This window comes from Lontra canadensis, unplaced genomic scaffold (assembly GCF_010015895.1).
Source record: "Lontra canadensis isolate GAN:19392208 unplaced genomic scaffold, GSC_riverotter_1.0 scaffold51, whole genome shotgun sequence".
In the NCBI taxonomy this organism is placed as follows: Eukaryota; Metazoa; Chordata; class Mammalia; order Carnivora; family Mustelidae; genus Lontra; species Lontra canadensis.
Genome location: NW_022631045.1, coordinates 12,975,943 through 12,981,340, shown reverse-complemented (window position 1 = coordinate 12,981,340; position 5,398 = coordinate 12,975,943). Strand labels below are relative to the sequence as shown.

The window sequence follows — 5,398 nt, the reverse complement described above, 5'->3', positions numbered from 1 at the left end:
ACCTCCACACTACAGGCCCTCTTCTGCCAGCTCTGATATGTCCAACCACAGTCCCAGGGGGCTAGAAATATGCTATCACAGTGGAGGGATGACTTTCCACTTCTATTATTTTTAAGTACAATATTTATTGTTTTATTCAATTCGTAAATCCATCCTTCTCTAATTGCAGCTACCTACCACCTCAGACACACATACACAGATGCACACACACACACACACACACATGCACAAACAAACATACCCCACTTCATTTGCTCCATATCTTCTATCTAATTTCTCCCAAGGATTAGAACAGAATTTTGGTTGAGAATGTAGCTATTAAGTGAACTGGTTGCTCCCTCTGCGTACTGTTGTGGCTGTGACCATATGAATTGCCTCTCCCTGCCTGCTTGCAACATAACCACAGAAATTCCACTTGCATGTTTCACTCAAAAAAAAAAAAAAAAAAAAAGAGAGAGAGACGCCCCAGAAGTTATCTTGACTTTTCCATTTCACTAAATGCTCACCAGGATGTAGACCCCTCAGCAAAATTTGGAGGAGGGATTGCTCTCTGGATCTATGTATTCTATGTTTACCTGATATCTGCTCAAACTCTTGAATCTCAAAGAGAAATTCTGAAGCTTACTCAAACATCTTTAAGTTTGAGACTCCTATACTTTTTAAATTATTGGTGGTATACAATGAGAGAAATGTATTCCTCTCATCATCTTAAACATTCTTCCTCCTTACCCTTCTTCTGCGCCCATCCTTAAGCCTTCTAACTATAATGTGAGTAGTGGGGAAGGCACATCTTTCAGTCTTTATGTAACATGGAGATGAACAGATGTCATGATTTTTACATTCTGGCCTTAGTACTTAAATGTGTGACATTTGTTTGAAAAATTAAATAATAATAGCCAGATGTTTATGGACCCATGAATAGCCTAAAAAATGACAAAGATATCAGCAAATGAACCTGAGAAAACAAACACTTTTCCATTCTGTAATCTGTAGGACAAGAGAAGTATGAAGTAAGAGGGCTGATGAAGTTGATGCTGTCTTGTGCTCATGCTACCCCTTCCCAAAGGGCAATCCATGGAGTTTTGGTGTTATTAGCCTCCCTGAAAAAAATTAGGGATTTCCTTGGAAAACACTTTGGGGAACATTGCATGTTTTATGTCCTTTTTGGAGATCCACAATGCACATTAACTTATAAAAGCCTCTGAAAAGTAAAGAAACTTATTAAACTTTGTTTAACCCGGTGGGTGTTTAGATTCTAGAACTCATGTGAGCATAGAAACTTCTTTTGCTCACAATTCCTTTTAACATCCCACGGGACTGGCATTTCTTAGAATACACCTAGGGTACTGCAATTTTAGTCTATTACATTTCTTTTTTCTCTTTAAAATAACTAGTTTCTTATCTGTAATTAGAAAAAGCTGTGTGTTTCCTGTTTTGTTTCTTTTTTCTTCTAAAGCCCAACCTAATGTGAATCCTCTTCAGCCTAAGGACTAGAATCTTCCCATCTCCTGAGAGGTGTGCCTGTCACCGGAGCCGCCTGGAGGCCAATGGGACAGCCTTGCCAGGTACCAACAGCTGCAGCCCCTGGTGTACTTGGAAGGCTTGATCAAAGTGTGGTCCCAGGCCAGAAGGCAAATGTCTCACCTGGGAGCTTCCTGGAAATTCCGGATCTCAGGCTCTATGACAGACCTACATGAGCTTGGTGGAAAGCACAGGGCAGTAAGCTAGAGCCCAGGAGGCTTAAAGCAGGGAGAAGACCTCTGGTCTAGAAGAGAGTCCCCAGTCCTAGAATAAAGTAGGGCATGGCGAAGTCATCCAGCCAACTTGGCCGGCTTTGACACTGAGATAGTTCCCTAACCAGAGCCCAGGGTAGAGCATGGCTCTTCAGATGAATGAAAGAAGACTGGCCCAGGGAAGGGAGACCAACAGACAACAGGAGCCCTGGGGGGTACCAGGAGCCCAGACCTCAGCAGCTTCTTGTGAGTCTGGCAAGAACATTTAAGCAGCTCTTCACTAGTGTGGAACCCAAGAACAGCTGGGCATCAATGACCCCAGTCTCCCAGATGAATAACTCAGTGGAAAAGAAAATACTGTGACTCCACACAGCTGTGGAATTGGGCCCCATTCTGAACTACTCTCAAGCTGACTTAGTATTTAGTTGAAGGTTTTGTTAATTCGTCAGTTCTCATACACATGTACATACCTACATACTCAAAAAAAAGACAGCGAAAAAACCTTAGACCTCATGTTTGTGAATATCACAGAATTATTTCTTAATCTCTCTATCTTCATAAATACACAAACCCTGGTGCTCACACTTACACACATGCACCTGCATGTGTACACACATGTACACAGAACTTACTCTCCTTCGGATATCAGTGTTTGATTTTGCCTATAAAATTAAGGATCTGGATACTTTCACCTCCTACACCTGTCTTCCTTACTGATAAGGAAGAGTAACTGGGATGTCCATATATTATCCAAGAATCTCGGTGTGCCATAGGACATGGAGTTTCCAGGCTCAGTTGTGGGTTAATCTGGTGCCATCCTCATTTCTTGAGACCCAGGGAGTTAGGGAATACATTCAAGATCAGCCCTAATTAGGAACTGCTGCCCAGACTCACAGGTACTCAGCGCACCCCCATGGTGCTCTACCCTTGCCTGGAGAGGTAAAAGGGACAGCCAGCAGGCTCTTGGAACGATGACATCCACACATGAAAGGGTCTCACATGTGATCTACAAATCTAACCACAGATGGGAAAACCTGATGCTTTAAGAAAGCCTCTTGACCTATTTTTTTTCAAACATTTTGGATTTTGGCAAAAGCGTTTGTGATTTGAAAACGCAATTTTTACCCTTAATTTAAACCCTTGTGTATTTTCAAGGGAAATCTAAGTAAAAAAACATGTCTTTCTAGTTAAATGGAAGCCTTTGCTATGTACAAACAGAGCAGGAGAAGTTATTGACACTGCTACTGGCTGGTTCCCAGCGAGATTCTGGAAAAGCTATTGCAGAGGTGGATTGTCTACAGAGGAGGAGGTGGGTGGGGGTGTTAGAAGAGTAGGAAAAAGGTTGGGAATGTTGCCCAGTGGATGGTAAAAGGAGGCAAATAAAAAGAGTGCGGAGCGGTGGGGAGGGTGGGCTGAGCTGGAGACCTCACAGGTTTAGCAGCACCCCCGAGGTTGGCAGGGCCAAGTCACCTCATTGCAGGCCATAGGACAGGAGTGAATCTGGCAACCTGGTCCACAAGTGCATATCCGTGTGAATCAAAGCAAGGTAGAGCAAGAAGAGATGGGAGGGATTTCCTCATTTTACAGGTGAGCTCATCACAGCCTCTGGGTGCTAGGTGACTTGCTCAAGGCCCTGCAGCTAGCTAGCTAAGGGTCCTCCTCCCTAGTTCATAGTGCTTCCCTTTGCATATACTTCACACCTGCAGGCACTGGAGGCAGGGTAGCTCAGTGCTGGTACCAGGCAGTGACTCAAGGGCATTGTAAATACTGGAGTTGAGAATTGCCTTAGACGGATTTAGGCTTACATACATCCAATTAACTCAGACTATCCCTGTTGCAGATATTAGTGCTATTTGGAAAATATTTTCAGGTCCTTTCCTTTTTTAGGTCTGTGGTAGGATGACTTTCTGCATTCCCTTGTTGTTGAGTGGAGTGCATATGGTCAATAGGTTACAAGTAGAAATGATGTATGTCATTTTTAAACCACAGCATTTAATTGCTGACATGGGACCCCCAAGAGTTTCTCCCAGTTTCCTTCTGGCGTGGGAACCAATAATGTTTAAGACGATGCTTGGTCCCAGAGTTCGGGTTCCTGAGTGATTATGTGAATACAGCATACAGCAGGAGAGAGTGTAGAGTAAACTGCTAAGATTTGAGGGTTATTTGTTATTGCAGCAAAACTTAACATTTTCAGGTTGATTGAACCTTCAGTGATTGTCCAGGTAATCGACTCTCTCTGTATCTCTCTTCCCTTGCTCTATACCAACTTTCCCTTTTATGTACTTTCACTCCATGAGGGTAGTCCTTTAAGTTCTTGTTGTTCTGTTTTTTCTTTTTTCCAACCAGATTCCACCAGGAGGAGAACAGGAAGAGGAGCTGTGATACTGTGTGCTCCCATTGTCCTACTAATGGCTTCTTCTTTGACAATCTTGAGAGTAATTAGAAAAAAATCCAATCTGATTTCACCTTGGAGCCCCACAGATAAAATATGAGTATGGCATGCATTAAGAAAAGAGCAAAGATAATTACAATATGGATTAATAATTAGGACACTGGTGGAAAAGAATTAGAACTTTGATAATTATTTTGAAAAAAAAAAACAGATGAAAAATAATAGAGACCATCATCCTGTATGGTAGAATTCATTATTTTTTTATTCATTTGTTTGAAAGAAAGTATGATTCAAAGCTATTTCTTCAACTAGTAATACCCTGTCTTCCACCCCAACTTTTGATTAAACCTATCAATCAGCCACATTTACCTCATAAGTTAAAATATTCCTTTTTCTGTGAAAGAAATATAAATGGGCCTTCAGAGCAAAACTCCAACTAGTTGTTTCCACTTGCTTGTTTTATTTCTTCCCTTCACATTTTTCTTTTTTAAAGATTTTATTTGTTTGGCCAGATAGAGAGAGTGCATGAGAGTACAAGCAGGGGAGTTGCCAGCAGAAGGAGAAGCAAGTCTCCCCACTGAGCAAGGAGCCTCATGCTGGACTCTACCCCAGGACTCCGGGATCTTGACCTGATCTGACTAAGCCACCCAGGCATCCCATATTTTTTTGAACCCACTGCTGTCAGGCTTATTTCCCCATCACTGCACTGAACCCACTCTTTCAAAGACCTTCACAATGGCCAAACCAGTGATCAAGTCCTGGTCCTTGTCTTACCTGAGGTACCAGCTCTCCTGACATGGATGTTTACTACACCTATTTCAGAACACTCATCACCTTGCCTTTAGAACACAATCCTCTCTTGATTTCTCTTCTCTGGCTGGCTCTGCCTTCACCCTTAATTCTACTGACTAGTCCTTTCCAGTCTCCTCAGGTATATCCTCTTCATATTCCTCATTTGTGGGAACTTTTAAGAGCTTGAGTACCCATGAGTTCAGACCTCAATATCCCTCACTCCTGAGTAAACCCATGCAGTACCACGGCTCAAAAAGAGCATCTTCTGCTGCTGATAAGCAAATTGCTTTTGTCTAATCCTGACCTATTCTCGGAATCCCAGACTGCCTACCCGGCATCTTTTCTTAGGTGTCTAATAAGGATCTCAATCTCAGTAAGTCCAAAACCAAACTTGATTCTATATTTCCAGTTCCCTCCCAATCACAATCATAACTATGGCCACAACAACATAACTTTAGACTCTCCTTCCAAAGTCTTTCTA

General features: G+C 42.3%; 1 long non-coding RNA gene across 1 annotated transcript; it reads left to right on the top strand.

The window, feature by feature from the left end:
* The first annotated feature begins 1,300 nt into the window (after positions 1-1,300).
* Positions 1,301-2,201, top strand: LOC116877285. The gene is made up of 3 exons (XR_004384603.1): positions 1,301-1,343; positions 1,457-1,565; positions 1,889-2,201. It is a non-coding gene; the product is annotated as an uncharacterized LOC116877285 (long non-coding RNA).
* The last annotated feature ends 3,197 nt before the right edge of the window (positions 2,202-5,398 follow it).